This window comes from Dermatophagoides farinae, chromosome 8 (genome assembly GCF_024713945.1).
Source record: "Dermatophagoides farinae isolate YC_2012a chromosome 8, ASM2471394v1, whole genome shotgun sequence".
Classification (NCBI taxonomy): Eukaryota; Metazoa; Arthropoda; class Arachnida; order Sarcoptiformes; family Pyroglyphidae; genus Dermatophagoides; species Dermatophagoides farinae.
Genome location: NC_134684.1, coordinates 2,562,441 through 2,585,401, shown reverse-complemented (window position 1 = coordinate 2,585,401; position 22,961 = coordinate 2,562,441). Strand labels below are relative to the sequence as shown.

The 22,961-nt window shown below is 28.0% G+C and overlaps 1 pseudogene; it reads left to right on the top strand.

The window, feature by feature from the left end:
- Positions 1–22,961, top strand: part of LOC124495704 (cell adhesion molecule Dscam2-like) — a 46,154-nt pseudogene that overhangs the window by 5,693 nt on the left and 17,500 nt on the right.

The window sequence follows — 22,961 nt, the reverse complement described above, 5'->3', positions numbered from 1 at the left end:
TCGTTTTATTTGCCGCATTATCTTTGTTTTCAATTCTTTTTTTTCCATTCTCAACACTTTTTTCTTCGTCTATACATGTATGATGATGATGATGATGATGGTCGTTTGTGACAAAAAAAAAGACGACGTAAATGTCAACAATATTAAGCTTTTTATTTTTTTTTTTTGCACTTGGTTTCATTCATATACATCATCATCATCATCATTGATGTTTAGGATATTCTCTCTCTCTCCCTCTTGCTTTTTATAATGATGGTTATATTCAAGATTTCCTGTGTGTGTGTGTGCATTGTGTATGATCGTTTCGGGGTTTTGCTTTGCTTCGTTTTTTTTTTGTGTGTGTTAAGTATCAATCTCTTTGAGCTTTTTTTTCTTGCCATTTTAGCGATTCTTTTCTCATTCTTTTTTTTGTTTGTTTGTTTGCATTTTTTTCTGTTTTTTCTGTGGATATTCTGTTGACTTTAACAATAATAAAATAACTGTAATAAAAGCAATGATAATGATGATTTCGGGATCAAAATCAAATGCAAAGAAATGACAACCGTAAATGTCTCAATTTATCCATATTCTTGAAATACAGGTGTAATATGAATCGAATGAAATCGACAAGATATCATCATCATCATCATTAAAATTTAAATTGATTATAATTTGAGTATGAAAAAAAAAATTTTGTTTTGAAAAAATGAAAAAAATTTTTCTAAGAAACACACACACACACATCGAATGCAAATACATGTCAACAACAGATCCGGCATCATGTTTGTGCATTGGATATGATTATTTTTTTTTATTAATTTTTTTTTTGAAGGTTCAGAATAAAATTGTGAACAAAAATATGCACATGTCACTACCATCACCACCGCCACCATAATCATAATCATTGAAAATATTCAAACGAAACCACAGCATATTCAAATTGTTTGTCCAATTTTTTTTTTCGTTCCATTCCGTTAGATCATCATTATTGATTGTTGTTATTGTTTGGATTTTCTGTTGTTGTTGTTGTTGTTGACGTGTTTTTACATTATTCAAGTACATCAAAACCAGATATTCAAACAAACAAAAAAATTTCAATATTTTCAAAGAATTTTCAATTTTTTTTGTTGCTTCAAATTCGATGAAATCATTATTTTTGGCTGATCATTGTACTGGATTCTGATGATTATACATACACATACTGGCAATTTGAATATGATGAATTTAATTTGAAATGAAAAAACAAAATCAAATCAAAAAAAAGTTGTGCTTCAATAAAGATGTACGAGTTGTTTTCTGTTTGTTTGTTTGTTTGTTTTTTCCGCAATCAAAATGGCGAAGAAAACAACAAATAAAAAAAACGTTTATTCATTCCGGTTGACCATTTACATAAATTATTATTTTTTTTCTGGACATGAATGTTGTTGGACGAAAATAAATAGAAATCAAATAATAATAATAATGACCAAAATCAGTAATGAGAAATGATGATGATGATGAATAATTGATCAAATATGCAAATATTCATATATGAATTTCAAATATATTCAAATTGACATATGGAACGGACAATATGCATATGAATATTGTAGTAAGTGAAAAGAAGAAGGTAGGGAATGAAAGGACAAGAAAAAAAAATCAAACATCTGTGTATATATGCATTCTATACACGGATACATTACATTATTTTGTTTTTTTTTAGATGACCATGAATTACGGTACTGGATTTATCTTTCTATTCAATAATTAATAATTTAATAATGATAATGATTATTATTATTTTTTTTTTCACTGGTTCGTTTAATTTATTCAAAACAGTGTTCATTGGTCATTGGTAGTTGTTGTTTGTTGTTAAATTTGTTGAAATTTTCAATTTTTTTTTTTCTCTCTCTCTCTCTCTCTCTGAAAATGATGATTAATTTGAATACAGGCTGACAACAATTATGAAACAATTCATTTCAAGACGACAATATCCATTGTACCATTGTATACAGATGATAATGATGATGATGATGGTGATTGAATAAACTTTTTTTTCTGGATGCTAGAAAAACTTTTCATTTTCGATGTTTTAACAAGATCTTTTTTATCTTGAATTTCTCACGAGGATGCTATGCTATACGGAAACTTTTTTTTTGTTTTCTTATTCAATTTGCCATGAAAAAGTTTTTCCATTTTTTTTGTGTTGTTGTTGTTGTTGTGGATAAAAAAGTTAAAAAACCTATATATGTTGACCATGTAGAAAGAAGACCAGTGTACAACAACAAAAAAAAAGTTTCATTCCACATTTACTCATCAAAAAAAAAAAAAAAAAAAAAAAAAATAACTGCCAAACTACTGAAATTGAGATTTTTTCCAATAATTTAACCATATTAGTCTGTTGTTGTTGTTGTTGTTGATGATGATGATTAAGGCCAACAATCTATTGATTAATTATTAATCTTATTGATGAGAGAGAGAGATAGAAAATATGTATTTTTCTTTGTAGCCATAATTTCTATTTATTATGTTGTTTTTTTTTCATACTAAAATTGGCTTATTGGCTTGTATATTCCACATATCATCAATGAATAGAACTTTTCCAATATATGAATACCAAGTTGTTGTTGCTGTTGCTGTTGTTGTTGTTTTTCAATGTAAAACCAAGTTCATCATCATTATATGAGTTGACTTGACGATGATTATGATCCATATATATGTAACCAATGAAATGGATCCATTTGTTCATTGAGCATTCCATTAGAATTGTGTGTGTGTGTGCTGGTATATATTGTAATATAATGGCAAAAAAAATGAATGTGCAAAAGAAAAGACAGAAAATGCCACAAAATAAAAAAAAACGGTACTGCTAAATATATAATAGGATCATCATTTTTTTCTCCTTCTTCTTCTGTCGGTGTAATATATTTGGTTAAACACTGGAAAAAAATATATACACTTTTCTGGTTTATTGTATTCATCGATGATGATGATGATGATGATAATAATAATTTGTGCAAATGAAAGTAGAACTTTTCATTCAATTTTTTTTTCTTGGTTAACCCCTATCCTGTTAACACAGGGGAAAAAAAGATGATGATAATGATGAACGACAATGAATACAATGATGATCGACATATTGAACTACATAGTGACAAAAAGAAAAACAAACCGAATTGATTCTGAACTTTTTTTTTGTTCCTTTTCTGTTTTGTTGTTGTTGTTTTTTGTTCTGGCTATATGACCCGAATTTACTTTCTCTCTCTCTCTCTCTCTCTCTCTCTCTCTCTCTCTCTCTCTCTCTCTCTCTCTCTCTCTCTCTCTCTCTCTCTCTCTCTCTCTCTCTCTCTTTGATGGTTCTTACGTATACGGATACTCCCTCTATACGGTTGTTGTTCATTGTCTTGGATATGAATGGAATTTTTTTTTTTGAACAATAAAAAAAATGACCGATAAAGTTCATCATCATTTGGTAAAGATAATAACGTGTTCCAAATTTTTATTTTTGGAACGCTGGACATATAATAATAATAATAATAATAAGTAACTACTATAAGTTGTGATGATGATAAAGAACTTTTTGTCTAAAAAAAAAAAAAAAAAATTTTTTCCATCTATAATCATCATTGCAATTGTTGTTGGACATGAATTTGTCTTTGTTTTTTTTTCTTGATTCTTGTCACCGTTTGGCTGGAATACACACACACACACACACACACACACACATTGTCTCTGTTGAGATATGTCATTTACTGTGTGTGTGTATCTTAACCATTAATCTTTTTGGATAGTTTTTTTTTTGGTTCTTCCATGAAACGATAAAACGATCCGGTTCCGGATTCTAAAAATTCAAGTTACTTGTTTCCAGTTCAATGTTTGATTTTTTTTTTGATTTTGTTTTGTTCACAAAAACGAAAAAAACTTTTAATTCAAAAGTGATGATCTCTTTTACTTTTGAGGTCCATTTTCTTTTTTTTTCTTTGAAAAAAGGCGGAGAAAATTGTCCAAATACTCGATATTTAGTCGATCGAAATGTATTTTGAATGCTCCGAAATAAAAATAAAAAAACTTGACCAATCATTTGGTCTCTCTATTTTCAAACATCATTACCCGAATGATCATGATAATGGTAAATGTAACCAAAAAAAAAAAAAAAAAAAACAAAAAGATGGACTTTTATCTGTATTCTAATAGAAAAATACTTTTTCTGTCTGGAACGCTTGGTCCCACTTGGTTCATTGATTTTTTTTCCTGTTTAATGTTTGTAGGCAAAGATAGCCATGCTGACCAGAATAACAGCAAAAAAAATGAAGATGGCCATCAAGTTGATGATGATGATCATGATCATGATCATCATCACTATGGACAATGATTATTTTAGATACATATAATTGTTTGCTCTCTTTTTTTTTTTTTTGGTCGATTTGACAAGTCAACCGCATCAACTATGTTTTTATCTCAATTTTTTTAATTTAGATTTTCAAAGTTTTTTTTTCTGTTTTGTTTCGAGTAAATGTAATCATTTTGTCAACAATAGTATATAGTGAAACAATTAGTAGAGTTATACACACACATGAAAAACATTTGAAAGCAAATGTTCATTATGTTTGATTGAGAAAAATAGAGAGAAAGAGAAATACTAATCACCGATTCTTTTGTTTAAATCGTTTTTTTTTGTTTCTTTACTACAGTGAATTGAATCGTAAAAAAATGGCTCATCAATTCAATAATGTCAAAAATAAATGTTTATTATTATTGTGGCCACCATCAACAACATCATTGATGATGATAAAGTTATCATCAAAATTGTTGTGGTTTTATTTGACCATTTTGTTTAACATTTATTTTTTACACTCAACATCAATAATAGTAAATGGCTATATATTCGATAAAAATTCTGGCCATTCTTTGAGCTTGTCTACGTCATCATCATCATCATCAAGTTCACAGTCATCGTTACATTTTATTCAATCCTCATTACGGTCATCCGTCCATCGATTCTCAAATCTTTATGGAACAATTATTCATTGTAAAGATTATTTACAACCAATAATAACAACAAATTCCAATAATCATCATATGAGCCATTTGTTGCCTCGGCCATCATCATCATCATCATCGTCATTAATAATGATGGATAATGGATATGAACATGATCTACAATCGATGCTTGAACTAGCCTATCATCAATATTCAAATAATATATCATTTGAATGGCAAGTTGGTTATCATCAACAACCACAACAATCATCATCATCATCATCATCATCGTCATCATTACAATATCAAAAAGCAATCGATTTAGCACAATTACGTTCAACCAATCCAATGGATGGTACATTAGCATTATCACCATTTGAATTGGATTCATTCATACCTGAAATACATGATGCATATTATCGATGTTTATTACATATGCCCAATGGTTTTGGTGTTGTCACTAGTCGTGAATTACATCTACAAGCAGGTAAATAATAATTTAAAATATTAATGACGAAAAAAAAAAATTTCTATTTCTGGATGAATGAAAAAGAAAAATTGTTTGAAGTTATAATTAGATTTTAACCCTAAAACATAGTGATAAGTATATTTCATTAAACGACTCCAGGTGCTTTCACGTTTATCATCATTAAGATGTTCATTGATAGAAAAAAAACCTGTGATAATTATTCGTGAATATGTTTCATCTTAGTGACGTATTTCTGAATGAAACGAAGCGAAAAAAATGAATGTTTGCCATTTATATGTAAAAAAAAGTTCACATTTTCTTTCAATCGTGATGTTTTTTTTTCTTTGGGACAACTTTTCCTCGCAGACACATTTGTACACACACACACACACACACACACATGGAATAATTTCTTACCCTAAGAATTCAACTTGTGTGTGTGTGTGTCTGTATGTCGATAATGAGAACAACTTTTGATATCATTTTTTTTCTTTGTAACCACACAATGAGAAAAAAAAACTACACCAGAAAAAAAACCACAATCCAAACAGGAAAAATGGAGAGAAAAAAAAAGTAAAATAAACGGAACCCAATGACAAATGACATCCTTAACACACATACACACACACGTATACAGGAAAAAAAGCAAAAGAAAAAAATTAATTAACTAAAACACATTTGAACACACACACACACACACACAACTTCATTCTATAGTGACTAGCTGTAGCTTCAACGACAATCGTTTCAATTCACAATTCTTATAGACGACAACGATGATGTTGATGACAAAAAAATAAAAGTAAATGTAAAAAGAGTTTGCGAATGAACTGACTGTTATGTATGTTTTCTATTAATTAGATTAGATTAATTAGGTCTTTGTCTTTGTCTTTTTTGTTTTTGTTGCTTGCCATTCCCGTTTGTTTGAATCATCGGGTATTTTTTTATTATTGATATTTCATTTGCAAATAACAATTTGTTGGATCAATTTAGCCAAAAAAAAGACCTATGTCGATTTATCGATGCAAATATATTTTTGGGCAACAAAAATCTATATACTGCGTTCTGAATTCAAAATGAACAACATTTCTATGGGTAATTTTTGTTTTTGTTTCATATGTTAAAAAAGCTAGTCTATTGTTTTTCATCACAGGTTTTTATTCTGTTTCGTAGCCGATAAAATTCAAGACCGTGTATAGAAGAAGATTCCACATCACTATTGATAGATATTTACAGAATAAAAAAAATGTCCAGAATTCAAATCGAAAATTTTTTTGTTTTGTTTTGGAAATTTTCATTTACTCATCATATTGGATAATGGTTCTTTTTTTCCATTGTGATAATAGATTTGATGATGAACAGAATAATTGAGTAGATGATGGACAGAAAAAAAACTCAACGTCCAACATTCTTAATCGAATTTTAGCTTTAAAGTCGATTATTCTATTTTTTTTTTTTTTTGGATAATCTCATCATTGTCATTACTCTTCACCATCTTTGTTGTCGATAAATGTTGAATTGAAGTGTGAGAGAAAAGAAAAAAATTAACCAAATACGTAAACGTGGAGATAAAAAAAAATCCATTGATTATAATCATTGTTCACATTGTTGGTCGGTATTTTTTTTTTTTTTTTGTTTCTCTCACTGCACACAATTTATCTTGATCACAATTCCTTTATCTCATTACACTTTTAGCATCTTTTTTTGTTCCTGTTTTGCTATTCAACTAGTTTTCGACTCTTGAAATTAATGAGACTTGTCAAGTGATTCTAAACGAACAGAAAGAGAAAAAGGGAGAGAAAAAACACGGTTCCAAAGAATCTGAAGAGCAAGAATGAATGGAAAAAAAGTGAGTAAAAAATTAGCTCAGCTAAGCACAATTAAACCTGTTCAAATTGATGACTAAGTATGTGATGAAGTGTTTTGTTGTTGTTGTCGATTGATATCGAATGATTGAGAATGTATTAAGAAATTGAAAAATAAAATAAAAAATTCTTTACAACAACAACAAAAACAACAAAAACAACTGAAAAAAATCAGTTAATATAAACGAAAATAAAATCGATTTCATCATCATCATCATGTGGATCAATTTTCTAAATTCCAATAAAATAATGATGATAATTTCATTTTTCATGTTTATTATTTGTATCTTCAGCTGTCATTATTATTATTATTATTATTATTATTATTATCATTCGTTCAATGACATTCAGAGCAAGAATGAAAGAATGAAAGAAAAAAAACATCATCGAAAAAATGTTTGATAAGATTCTTTATTCGTTTTTGTGATGGTTGGTGGTTAAAAGATTTTATTTTATTTTCATTTTTTTTGCCCCAAAAAGTATACAGAATTTTTTTCTTCATCTTCATTTATCGTTTTCGTTCCTGATCATTGGTTTTTTTTTCACTATAGTGTGTCACTACTTGTATTTGTAATCGGTGGCAATAATGACGCCTTGTGGATCTTTTTTTTTTTTTTTTTGGTTATTTTTACGTTTATTCATTCATTCATTCATTCACAATTGGATACATTCAGGAAAAAAAATGCCTCTGAAAATATTTATTTTTATTATATACAATATACGTGTATCCATTGAGAATTGAATCCAATCCATAGAATATACATACATATATGAAAACCACATTTTCTTATGTGATAGAATTTATTTATTTTTTTTTCATTATAATAATAACGGTAAAAATGCTGTAACCATATTAAAAATAAAATAAAATAAAATGGAATAAAAATTGCTGATGATAGCATGATACATACATGCACACACACACAAACATTGATGAGATCAAACAAGACGATCACCAGCGAGTGAGAGAAAGGAACAGAAAAAAAAGGAAAAAAGGCTGAAACGCTGGCCAAGAATTTTGTTTTCTTTTTTTTTGCAGTTAGAAACCAGAATATATGGTTATAATGGCTTTCAATCTACATATATGTAATATATACCGCCATAAACACGCCAACACCAGTATACACACACACACATTGAGTATAATGGCTTTTTTCGTATTTTTTTCCTTTCCAATTGTATAGTGTATTTATATTTGGACTTTGAAATAAGGAACCAGCAAAAAAAAAAGACAGAAATCTTTATCCATACATGTTGTATATGTGTGTGTGTGTGTATATAATGGACACATTCAAAGTCTGCAATTTTTTTGCTTCTCTTACTAACATGGTCAAAATTTTCTCCATTTTTGTTTAGTTGTAATCATGAAATCCAATGGAAAAAAAGAAAGAAGACTACCAACAAAGAAAAACGAACCCAAAATGCCATAATAAAGCAGTGATAATGTGTGTGATTGGTCATTTTTATTTTTATATATACAGGCATCAGAGAAAAAAAATGCATCAATGTTGCCCATTATATTATATATATGTGAAAAGAATGGCCAATATGGTGATGATTATAATGATGATGATGATGATGATGATGATTATGGTTATGATGACCATCATTTTGCATTTATTTTTTTGTTCAATATAAAAAATTTCCATTTTCAGTGTCAAAATATACTGTAAACTGGTAAATTGAATTTTCTTTTCTTTTTTATCATGTTCATTCACAAATCTTGTTGAAAATCTGAAACGTTCAAAAAAAAATTCGGTTTTCGGTTCGGTTCGGTTTGGTTCGGTTTGTCCAGTGGGTAATTTTTTCCGGCTCAGGTTTCATATCCTATCATTGTGGCATGGTATGGTATTGGTTTTTTTTCTTGTATAGATCGTATTTCAATAAGACTTACACATATGTGATCAAATAATTCTGGTATTGGTAATGGTGAATTTTTCAACTTTTTTGTTCCGGATTTTTGAACTTGCTGATGATACTTTTACGCTGGAAGATTGTTCAAAAGATTTCATTTGGATTCAAGTCAATTCAAGTCAAGACAAGACGCCCAATTGGCAGATAATGAATGTTAATGAAAATGAAAAGAGTTAAATCAAGCGATCATCGAAAACCATATTATAAGAATTCTAACCAATTCTAATGAAAAAAAACACAATACTCATCTGTCCTATTCTGATAGTGAAAGAATTTGCTTTTGAATTAATTCTTGTTTGTTACTACAGTAGAAAATTAAAACTTGGACATGTGGATTGTTTTTTTTTTTGTTTTTGCTTACATTTTACTGAAGAGTTTTTTTGGGTGGAAATAATTGTGATGACAATTAAATGCTCACTGATGATGGTGGTTTTTGTTTTTTTTTTTTTTTTTGTTCTGATTTTGATGATGATTTTGTTATTGATATATACGAATGGATTTTTTTTCCAGTTTTCACTTTGTGTAACAAAAAAAAAAAGAAGCTAAAATGTTAACTACAATTGCCAAAAGTCCAATTACAAATAATTGGGTATTTTGTTTTTTCATCTTTAAATGAAACACCATGTTGTTTTAAGAAAGAAAAAAAAAATTTCACAAACAAAAGTAGAAAAAATAAAATAAAATTTTTGACCATCCAGTTATTTCATTTGCCTGCGAGCACTGAAACTAATTTATTTTGACATATTTTTTTTTCTCAACTGGACATAAATTTGTTCAATTGAACACCAATTTTACAACAACAATTTGTAATTGAAATTCAAATAAATAAAAAAATGAACGGCACACACACACACACACACAAAAAAAAACCGATTATAGTTAGTGTGTCATCTGGTACGATAATGGTTTTTCCAACATAATAACAATTTTTATATCTGAATTTATGATGCGAAACAAAAAAAAAAATAATAATATTGAATCATGCATATCATACATATATAAATAATGGGCAGCATTCTGTTTGAATTTTGAAATTTTTTTTTTGTTTACAAATTTTTTTTCATTCATTCATTCATTCATTCATTCACGTTATTATATCGATTGTATTGGAAAAATATCGAAAAATGACAACAGCTTCTATCAAAATATTAGAAAAAAAAATATCATCATGATATATATGCGCTAGTCTTTAACGATTAAAATAGATCGCGACTGTCAGAGTTCAATAAATGACATTTGTTTTTTTTGTTTTTGTTTTGTTTTGTTTTTTTTTTTATTCGAAAAATAGTGAATAAAAGTAATTCGGTTAGTGGAAACATTTTCAGGCCATTTGTTTTCTTTTCGTTTGTTTTTTTTTTTTTTTTGATGAAAAATTGAAATGTACAAAAGAATGGACATTCTATGAAGTATTGAAACGAGAAAAGAAAAGAAAATAAAATAAAATTAAAATACTAGATATCTAGAAAAAAAAACATCCAATATGTTAGTATATGTGTGTGTGTGTGTGCGTGCAAACAACCATTCAAGTTCCATCAGTCTTTTGAACAAAATGATTAATGATTATCATTGCACATGTTGATGTGGTCTTTATATATATATATATCACATTCTAAGTTAGTGTGCGAGAGAGATGAAGGTGTGGGGGTGAGAAAAAGGTTTACTTTCTTTCTCACTCTTGATCGTCTTTGATGATTCCAGTAAAAAAAAAAATGATGGAAAACACATTTAGATCATTCATTTTTTTTTTGTTGTTACTCTCAAAAAAATTCACATAACATTTCATTTCATTTTTTTTACAATTCAGTTATATTAATGTATGAATGTGTTCGTGTGTGTATCTGCAATGGGCAATTTAATTCCATATAAACTTTGAAATAACGGAATCGTTTTGCCTGTTTCTTTTCGGTTGCTGTTTATTTTTAATCTTTTTTTTTCTTGTTCTTTATTCATATTCATGATGAACTTTTTTTTTCATCAATAGATCAGAGACCATGTCAGGTATATGGATGCCGGGTATATATAATCCTGTTTGTTCATCATCATCATACAGTTGGTTAAAAAATTTTATATCTATATATATGCATACATACACAGAATTTAATTGGATTATATGAAAAGTGAAAAAAAATATCAACTTTTTTTTCATAAAATCATGATCATCATCATGTTGATGATGATGATCATTGGTGAACAACAACCGAGTGATACGTGCCCAAAAAAAAAAACTAGATAAAACGGTACATATTATGATGATGATGATGATCATCATCATTAAAATGGTTCAAATTCAATTTGAAAAAAAAAGTTTTTTTTTTCATTTGTTTGTTTTGATCATCATCAATATCTTTATTATTAACCCTCAATGGGTGGCAACAACAACAACAAACAACATTTTGTTTGTTTTTTTTTCATAACTTTTTTTTGTCTATTTTCATTATATTTTTTTTTATTAATAAATTTAAATTGATGTCTCCATTATCGAGATCAATATTGTTGTCAATTTTTTTTCCGTTCATCCAAGTTCATAGTTTCGGTGTGTGATGGTTCAAAAGTCAAATCATGAAATATTGATCAATACACACATACAACACAACTTGAAACAGAAACAAAATACATTTCATTCAAAATTTCATAATACATCGAGTATATCATATCAACATTGGCTGTATTGTTTTTTTTCTCTATAGTCAATATTCTGTTGTTTAGTTTTCTGTCTAAATAATTTATCTTAATCAATTCCTATCTTCAATGTATAGATATGGCTTCTCTATGAAGATGTGTTTTCAATGTGTTCACTGGGAACAATATTACGAAGTTGCACTGAGAATTGTCTGCCATTCCTATCTTGCCACACACACATACACACACACACTTGACATTGTCATGTATATCAATCCAAGGACGCAAACACACACACAGCATGAGATAGTAGAAATCATAATGTAAAAAAATGCATTGTATCTTACCATGTTCGTCATCATTATAGTGAGCGAATAATGAAAAAAAAGGTTAATTTGGCTAAGTGGTTTAGATTCCGGATTCTTTGACTTTTTAAGACATATATATCTGAACAGTATAATACACACACACACACCCGTATATGAACATAGTCAATATGGACGGCAGAAAAAACTTTGTTCTTTTATAACTTGAAAATGAAGGAAAAGTTTCTTATAATAAAAGCAAAAAAAAAAAAGAAATTCAAAATTGAATCAAATAGACCAGATGATAGAAACATTGTCGCGTGTCTATATATCTTTGTTTCTTTGTTTGAAATCAATAGAATTCTGTATTGTATACAGAGGCAAGAAAAAAAGTTGATGAAATATTCATAAAGTCTTTAATTCAGAAATTCTTATTTCGTCAATTTTCATTCATGAATTTCCAATTGATTGTTGTTGTGTGTGTGTGTGTGTGTGTGTGCGGCTTGATGAAATTTATTTTCAATTGTTATTTTTGACGCTTCTATATTTTTGTCAAACGGCCACACACAAATTGTATCCAAAATCATTTATGAATTTGTATGAAAATTTTATTAAAACAAACTGAAAATGAAATCATACAATAACAACAACAACAACATCTGGCCATTTCTTGGACCCATGTAGGACAGTGAAAAAATGTGGCCCATTTTTTTTGATGAATAAACGAATGATGAATTTGTATGAATAAATCAAATGCTGATGAACGATGATGATGATGATGATGATGATGTTTGTAATGGAAAAAAATTCAAATTGCCAAACAAAATTTATTTCATATTTTTTTCCAATAGAAAAAAAGTTTCAATTTTGTTCTGCTGACCGATGAAACGATGACCAAATAGAATATGCATAATCGATTCTATAGAATTGAGAATCGATTATGTTGAAATGGCAATAATGATGGAAAAAAAACAAAAATTGAGAATTTTGTTTCAACTTTCAAATTTCAACCACTCTTGACAAACACATATATTGTTATTCAACTATATATTCTTGTCAATGGCAAGTTATTTTTTTCACCCTAATAGTTTAGACGTATTTGGGTATGCAAAATACAAATGAATGATGGATTGTTGTTGTTGTTGTTTTTTTTTTTTTTTTTTTTTGGATCGAACTTCAGTCTTTTTTTTCTGTTCCAAAATTTAAATTTCATAAGTAAAAATATTTTGCCCACTTGAATTCAATGTAAACTGAATTCGAGCCAATGATGAATGTTTTTAACAATAAATAAAACAAATAGTGTGGAAAAATTCGTTTATTTCCTTTTTTTACGTTTTTTTTTCATTCTCAGAAAATTCTCAAAACATATATAACGGAAATATATCATCTTTACGAGAATGATGATAATAATGATGATGATTTGAGTTGAACGATGAACGAACAGTGAAAATAAATAACGAAACAAACAAGATGTTAGTGTGTGTGTGATCATAATAAATAATATTTTTCTGGGTTTTTTTTCTGTTGTTGGCCAATATACCGTTGATGACGGAAACCAGGTTGTCGACATCATCATCATCATCATAAACCGTTTCAATTTTCATGGAAATGATTCTAGCATCCAGAATATCCAGTTTACTGTATACTGTTTCCGTTTTTTTCTTTGTATATAAAAGTGAGAAATAAAAAAAAATGTTTTAAAATGCAAAGTCACGTAGGTTTTAATTAATTTTTCCCCTTTATATTATTTAATTTTGTTTCATCAAATTCTCTGGTTTTTTCTCTGTTTTTTTTTGTGAAACATTCGAATGTTCAAGCTTATCCGATGACAATGATGAAAAATGATGAGAAAAAATTTCATTTTTTTTTCATGTTTCATTTTGTATACTATGAAATGATGATTGAATTTTCTATAGTATAAAAAATGGTCCTGTAGATACACACACACACCCAACAAAAGGGGGCAATGAAAAGAAAGTGAATGAAAAACATGTATGGCCAGAATTGAGTGATGAAAAATGAAACAATTCATTTCATCCGGATTCAGTCATTTGCTCCCCTTTTTTAAATGTATGTCTGTTTGTCTGTTTGTTTGTGTTGTGTTGTGTTGCCTGAAATTCAAGCGTGTCACCATTTTTATATATATATATATTTCATCTGGATTTTGTTTCTAGTTTTTTTTTCAAATTTGAAAGAAAATTTTTTCACTACAATTATTTTCGTAGTGTTTTTCATCTGAATTCTCAATTGCTGCTGATGCTGCCGCTGTTGTTGTCGTTGTTGTTGTTGTTTGTTTCCACATGATTGGCTCGTCACTATAGACAAGTAACGAAAGAAGCAGAGAATTTTATTCTTTTTTTTTTGGCTTCGAATACTATTCACTATTTTTTTTCCTGGTCCATTTTTCTGGTTGTTCCACAGTAAACAATAATAACAACAACAACAACAACAACGAAAACATTTTCCGCTATTGTTCGTTCATTTAGTTTGAAGGAAAATTTTCAATAAATAAATAAAAATAAAAAAAAATTCCGCCAATACTTTGAAATGTTCAAGTGAATATGTTTTTTTACACGAAATAAAGAAGAAGAGAGTGAGAGAGAGAGAGATTCAAACAGGAAAAGGAAAAAAATTCATTCGATTCTATTTTCAATCTCAATTCTTTTTTTTTATTTTTTGCCTTGTCAAAATTGAAAGTTTGATTTTCATTTGGTCGTTTTCTTTTTTTATTTTCTCTTTCTCTCTCTCTCTTTCTTTCTTTCTTTCTTTTTCACACGTCCATTTGAACGGAAACATCTTAATCAGAAAATTATTTTTTCTTTTACACTCCTAAAAACACATACATTTCGATTATCGGCCATTTTTCAAATTTTTTTTTCCGGTTTGATTTCTATTTTCAACAATTTGACTTGATTTTAAATTGAATAACGATTAAATGGTGACCAATAAACAAACATCAAGCGTCTACTGTTGAAAATTGTCTTGTTTTTTTTCATTGTAATCACACACAGAATTGCTGATACTTGAATTATTCGAATACAGGAAATGGCAAATGGAAATGGAAAAAAATTAAATTAAATTTTTATTTGCAAACACACTTGAATTTGTACTCATAATCATCATCTAAGAATATTATTTTATTTTTTTTTTGTTCGTTGATGACAAAAATCCAAATGTTTGCTATTTATGAAAAACTTATTTTATTCTGATGATTCATTTGAAATGAAAATTTTTTCTCACTATTCACCCATCGTTGTATTGCTTTCAAATAATAAAATCAAATTACTTGAAAATAATCATACAACAACGGTCATGTATTTATAAAGAACGTAACCAGATATAACGAGATTTTCATTCACTTTATTCAACCATTTATTCTCATCATCATCATCATCATCATCTTTCTATTCGGTTCGTTTAATTTTGATTATTATTATTATGTTTGCACACACACACATACACACTCAGCAAAATGAGAATATCTAAATCCAATTCAACATGATAAAGACATTGATGTTTTTAAAAAATAATCATCATCATCATCGTCTTTATAATCATATATACAGTCTAATTAAAAGTTATATTCAAGTCAACTTGAAACCAACGCAAAATTGAAAATAAAAAGATTTTTTTTTTTGGGAATCATTTCCAGCCATATTATTTATTGAAATTATTTTCTAACGAATGACGTTGGAGCCATAATTGAAAAATTCCTGTAATATGATTTGTTGTTTGTTTGGTTTTTTTTTTGATTTTCATTGCTTTGGGCCAGAATAAAATTTAATAATTTTTTTTCTGCTGATGAAATGAAAATATTCTTTTCTCGGATTCTTGTAATCAACGTAATAATCGGATGACGATTCTTATTAAATCAAAAAGAAAAAGAAAAAAAAACGACATCCATCGTTTTATGTCAGGACATGATTTTGATTTTGATGTTGAGGTTTTGTTTTCAAAATTTAAAATTGAAATTTTTTTTTTTTTTGCTTCATTGGTCCATCATTATTATTATCACAAGTTTGCTGCTGCTGTTTTTTTTTTGCTCTTGGTGAACTTGATCATCCAAACATGTCAAAGTTTTTTTTCCTTGAAAATTTTTTATTTTTTTTAGTTGAAAAACCTGATAAATAATTTATGTTAACAATATTAGAGACAGAGAGAGAGATGGAGAGAAATAAGCAATGCGCGAGTATCGAATTCAATAAACATAAATTAGTTTTTTGTTCATATAAATGGCCAGTCGTGAAATCAACAACAACAAAAAAAAATAACGGTCAAATCATGGTATGAAAAACAAACAAAAAAAAACAACATCAAAATCAAAAACGCAGAAAATTTATTGTTATTCTTTTTTTTTGGCCATCGTTTATATACTTCATATATTTACGATAGAAAATTCCATTTTGAAACTGATCGTCACCAAGATGTATCCATCTTGGTTCGTTAGCTTGATTTTGTTGTTGTTGTCGTTGCTGTTGTTGTTGTTGTTGTTGTTGTTGTTGTTGTTGTAGCTGCTGTTGCTGTACAAGAAAATGACAAATTGCCTGAAAAGGAAAAAAAAACTTTTTTATTTAGGATATCAAAATTTTTTTTTCTTTCAAATTAGGCTATATCCAGAATTTATTCCATCTATTTTTTTCTGATGATTTTATAAGATGCCTGGATTTTCTTGTTTCATTTTGGTTTTTTGTTCCAAAACAAAATTGAAACAATAAAGCTTTTCGAGGATTAGAATAGAATAGAATCCTATATATCTGTCTTTCGTCATGGTTTCATCATTGAATTGTTTTTCTTGTTTGTCATCTTGGATTTGGATTCTGTTGTTGTTGTTGTTGCTGATGATGGGAAATGAGAAAATATTCTTGCCCCAAAGTTTCAATAGTAAAAAAAATATCACTTTACACTCATCACTAATCTTTTTATTCATTGTTTTTTCTCATTATTCTGAGATTAGAAAATTAAAATATGATATGATTCATTTCAATTCATGTTTAAATTGACTATTTTCAATCATTATTCAATTAAATATTGTTTGAATTGATTGATTTTGATCTCCTTTAGATTATTATGACGCTAATCTTGATGACTAGAAATTTTTTTTTTGCTATAATTATTCTCATACATACATAAAGTCAATCACAACTATGAATAAATGACTGAAAATACAATGCATCCGTTTTCGTTTTCAATGTTGTTCAAAATGACAAAAAACAACGACTGAACATCAATTTGATAAATTAAAAAGTTTAATCTCAATGTGTGTGTGTGTGAGTGTGTGTTTAACGAGGAAAAAGAATTCGCTCTGCAAACACACACACACACAATATACAGTTTAAATGTATTACAGATAATGAAATTGAGATCTCAACAAAATGGAACAAAAATTTACGGCAAAACTAAAATGAAAACAAAATGAATTGAACCAAATGTTTTTACTAACACAGTGTGTGTGTGTGTGTGTGTGTGACTATGATTAATTGATGACTCTATTTTTATTCCATATCTTGATGATTCTATTCTATGTTGTTATTATTATTATTTTCTGCAACACATTTTATCCGTTCATTATTGCATCACGATGGCGGATGAGCCACACACACACACACAGCCTATTTGTGAATGAAAGGGAAAATTATTATGAAATGCAAAGGAAAACAACAACAACAACAACAACTTCAATTGGTAACATTCATAAGTAATAAATGATGAATTGTCCAAAAATTCTTATTTATAACATTGGTTCTTATATTGGATAACTAGCCAACCAGCACATATTCGTTGACCGAAGAAGAATATGATGAAGATTCATATAGTCATAATATTTTGTATTTTTTTTTTTTTTGGCATCAGAAAAAAAAACAAAATACAGAAATGAATCTGTCAAATTGTTTATTAATTATTATTTATTGATCGTCATCATCTTCATGATGGTTATTTTATTATTATTATTATTATTATCATTGAGATATCTTTATTTTATGAATTGTCTTGAAATTGTGATTTGTGATTCAACATTCATTGGCTATGAGAACCAAGAATTTTTTTTATTGGAATGGAATGTTTGTGGTTAGAGAAAATGAATGATAATTCATCATTTTGACTTTGGTTCTCCTCCCTGAAAGTATTAGTAGTAGTAGTAGCAGTTGTTGTCGTTGTATTATTTCTGTAACCACAATTCATATTATAAAGTTTTGTTTTTTTGCATCACTTTTTTTCCAATCAAATTTTGATATTTTTTTTCCTGAAAATCTCTAAATTGAATTTTATCACAGGATTTGTTATGTATATTAGGCAACAGCTACAGCAACAACGACGAAAAAAAAACAGATTCAAATTCATAAGAGAATCTTCAATCATGAATGAATAAAGAAAAAAAAAATTTTTTTTTTGGCATAGTAAATACTTTCAAGTTTAAAAAAGACAACAAAATCGAAAACAATCAATCATTTTTCTCATTCTCACACAGAATTTTTTATGTGTCATTTATATATTCCATTTTATGTAACAAAACAAAAAAAGACGTTTTTGGAATTGATGAATATTATTATTATGATCAATTCAAATGATAATTTTAGTTGAATATTCTTTGGTGTATTTGGTGTATATTTGTTGTTTATGGTGCTACCAGAAACCGCTTAAAATGTAACTATTTCCACTACAAAATAACCAAGATTTCAACTGACAAAAGAATAAAATGCAAAAAAAAATTAGAACCTAACCTTTCTTCCTGGCAAACAATGGCAATCAATTCCATTGATTTGAATTGCATTGAATATTTTTTTTTCTTTTGGTTAAATATTCAATGGGCGAGTCTTTTTTTGTGATTCTGTTTTGTGGAAAAAAAAAATCAAAAACAAACATATCGAAAGAATATCAAAGGAAAAAAAATTACACGTCCATTCGATTCGGACATTATGCAACATAAATCAATTCTGCTGTCGTCTGACCTGTATGTAGTCAAGTATTTTGAATGTTTTTTTTTCTTGACAAAATCAAAAAAAAAAAAAAAAAATTCACTAATAATCCAAGGATTTTTTTCGTTGCTCATATTCTCATTATCCATTGAGTTTGCTTGTCCATTTTCATTGTCATTCATCTTGTTATCATTTGTTTGTTTTTTCTTCTGTTTAGTAAACTTGTGTTTCATTATTTCACATTTTATATTATCACAATTATCTTGATTAATTAATAGCATTTGATGATCATGATGATGATGATAATCTAATGATCTAAATTTCAAATGTCATTAAATTTTCTTCTTTTTTTTTTGGTCTCTCGACATTGAGCCTCGTTCAGTTTGGTTTTTTTTTTACTATTTTGAATCACTGTAATGAATGTTTTATTCCAATGAATATGGTTTGATCTTTTTTTGTGTGTGTTTTGATCGTCAAATTTTATTCACGTTTCATACGAATCGATCATCAAAACCAGCCATTTAGGTCATGGTTGTGAACGAAAGCAAATGATTTTTTTTTTCGTTCGTACATTTCATTTCAGTTTCAAATTTCTAATTAAGAATCTTTTTCTGTTTGAAACTTTTATTCTATGCATGAAATGTTCCAATAACCCGAACAAACTCGTGTACCAAATTCCATTGAATTTTTTTTGTTGTTGTTGTTCATCATCATCATCGTCAAATAAATTTTCGGCTACAATAAATAGTACAGTAGTTCATTTATACATTATCATTATTTGTGATTCACTTGGGCAAATGGGCAATCAGGGTACTATTTATTTAAATTCAAATTAATCTCTTTTTTTTTCTCTCTCTCTCTAGCTCTGTTTTCAATGTTTAGCTGGCCTTTAACTTTGAAATTTTTTTAGTTTTTTTTTCTCATTTTGGCAGAGGTTTAGCTTTCTATGTTGTTGCTGTGTTTTTTTTTATTTTGATTCAACATCGATCTCTCTTGGGATGGATAGTAATGAATTGTGGATAAGTGGAAATGGTTTTTTTTCAAAAAAAAAAAAAAAAAATGTGAGCTTCACCACCATAAATGGCTACACAAGCTACAGTTTAACCAAGGAAAAAAAAATTTTTCTATTTCTCTTTAGTTACATTTTACATTTTCCATTTGAATTCTCATTCTTTCCTTTTCAACTTGTGTTTTAATTTCATCAAGAAAAATTCACTTTTCGTTTGTTCGTTTTTATACATTATTTTTTTCAATGCTAATTTTATGAAAATTGTCTACATTTTGTCGAATATATAAATCCTTGAAACACTAAACTTTAATTAACATGATGACAACAAATTGTGTGTGTGTGTGTGTGTGTGTGTGTGGGTGGGTGTGAATTTGAATTCATATTCTCGAATTACATTCTTTGTTTGCATATCTCACATCATATGTATTCAAATGTAATTGAATGAATAAAAATAGAAAACTTGTAATTAAGTGTTGTTTTTGTTGTTGTTGTTGTTGCTGCTGCTGCTGTTGTGTCGTTTCAAATGAAATTCATTTGATTATGTCATGTCAGTAAACAGACAAATGTACAGGTTGGAAAAAAATTAGAGAATTTATCAACATCATTCATTCGGTGTGATGATGATGATGTTGAGAAATCAGCAGGAAAAAAATATATTTTTCCTCGTAAACATCAGCAACATTATCCTACTTTTTTCCTAAATATTCTCATATTTACTGGAATTTTTTTTTTTGGTGTTCAATTCCTGGAACACATTAGAATCATGAATTCATTTATTGTAAACAACCACAATAATGGTCGATTTTGAAACACGCAAACGCATTTCTATTTTTAGTGTTTATTTTCAAAATAAAGGAAGTTGTATTCATTTTTATTTGGTGATTTTCTCATCGGTTTTTTTTTTAGTATCAAGTTTTTATGCTGAATTTTTGCTTAAATTCTTACAAACAAATTACCATTGTAAATTGCTATTTTAGTTCCAGCTTGTAGAATAAAAAAAAAAAAAATATTCATTCTAATGCACACAAACACCCAAACACACAGACCAAATTCTGCAATTCTTTCATTTCTTCACGATATGCATGCAACCGATATATGAAACATGCATGAAAATGTAGACAATTCGGGTTAGACAAAAAAACACACATACACACACGAAAATCACATTCGATCCAATTTAAAACAATTTCTACCACCACCACCATCATCATCATCATCAGGCAATGAGTGAAAAGCCATTATATTCTTACTGTTTATTTTTGTTTTTATTTGTGATTTTTTTTTCTTTTCTCTCTCCTGGATCCACCATTGGTTTGCATGTTTGATTTTTATTTTCTAACAAAATGGTTGTTATTTACGTTGTTGTTAAGAGCATTTTCATTTCAGTATATATCTACAAGAATCATATTAAAATCAAAAGAAAGGAGTATGGTTAGTGTATACACAAAAAAAAGTGGTTATAAATTGATATTTTTTTTTTGCTTTGTTTCCATGGTTTTGGTTTTGGTTTTGTTTTGTTTTTTTTTTTTTTTATCTTTTTGTTCTATTCGATTGGCATCTAAAAGAGAAAAAAAAATTTCAACCCATCATTGGTATTAGCTAGCTAGCTCTCTGATCAGATCTGAAAAAAAAGAATTTGCAACCAAACGACTAGAATTGTAAGAAGAATAAAAAGAATGCCAATTTACATAAAATTTAAATCAATTTATATCTATTTAAATAGCAATCTTTTTTTTCACATTTTTATTTTTCTTCTTTTCGGTTTTGTTGTTCAATACATTTTATTTCTTTTATTCTTGCTGGTATTCCATCATCGTCATCATCATCATCATCATCATCATTGTTGGCTTTAAAGATACACATATTCATCTATATATATATATTATTCATCAATTCTGGAATTCAAATTCAAATTTTTTTTGTTCTCTCTTTTTTTTGCACTATTTTTTTTTCTTCATCATTTAGTTTTGCACCACAAACAAGAACATTGACATTGTTGGAAATAGAATGATATAAAACAATGCTGAAGAAATGAATAACGAGGGATTGAAGAGAGAAAATAATATCATTATCATCATTATGATTTTGATCTGCATCTGATGGTTTTTTTTTCACTCAAGTTGTTGATAGTCGATGATTCTTGTTGGATAGATAATAATCTGATCAAAAACATTAGAATTTTGTTGTGTGATTCTTGTAATGGATTTTGTTAATTTTTTTTCCATCAATTCTTTTTCCTATGTTTGAATGACGATGATGATTGAAGAAAAGAGGAAACAATAAAATAAACGACAGAAAAAAAACAGTAAAACAAAACCAAAACCAAAAAAACAAACAAACATGACAATGGTCGATATTAATGGCATTTTTTGATGTTTATGTTTGTGTATGTTTTCAACAATTTCAATAGAATCGTAAACATGAGGGAAACTTTTTTTTTGCTTCATGAATACATGTCTGTTTTTTACCGTGATATAAACTAAATTGGAACCGGAATTGTCATCATGTTTACATGATGACCATTGGTTGGTCAGAGTGTAATTTTAAAATTTTATAATTTTCAACTCATTTCAACCCAGACATAATGTTTGTGTGAATTTTGGTTGAAAAAAATTGGCCGTCGATTTTAAACATCATCAATGGATGTGAGAAAAAAAATGACGGAAACATTTATTTAAAAAAAAAAATGCTAATATAATGATCATGATAATTTGTTTGGATTGAGAGCCAAAAAAAAAAAAAAAAAATTCAATCCTATGGGTATTATTTTGTCTCATTTTTTAAGTAGAAAAAAAAATTTATTTTCCTGTTTTCGTTCTCGTTCCCGTTGTTGTTGTTGTTGTCGTCGTGGAGAGGATTTTTTTTATGGATCCAAATTAATATGAATCATAAATCGATTGACATTCAATAAACGGCAATTTTTTTTCT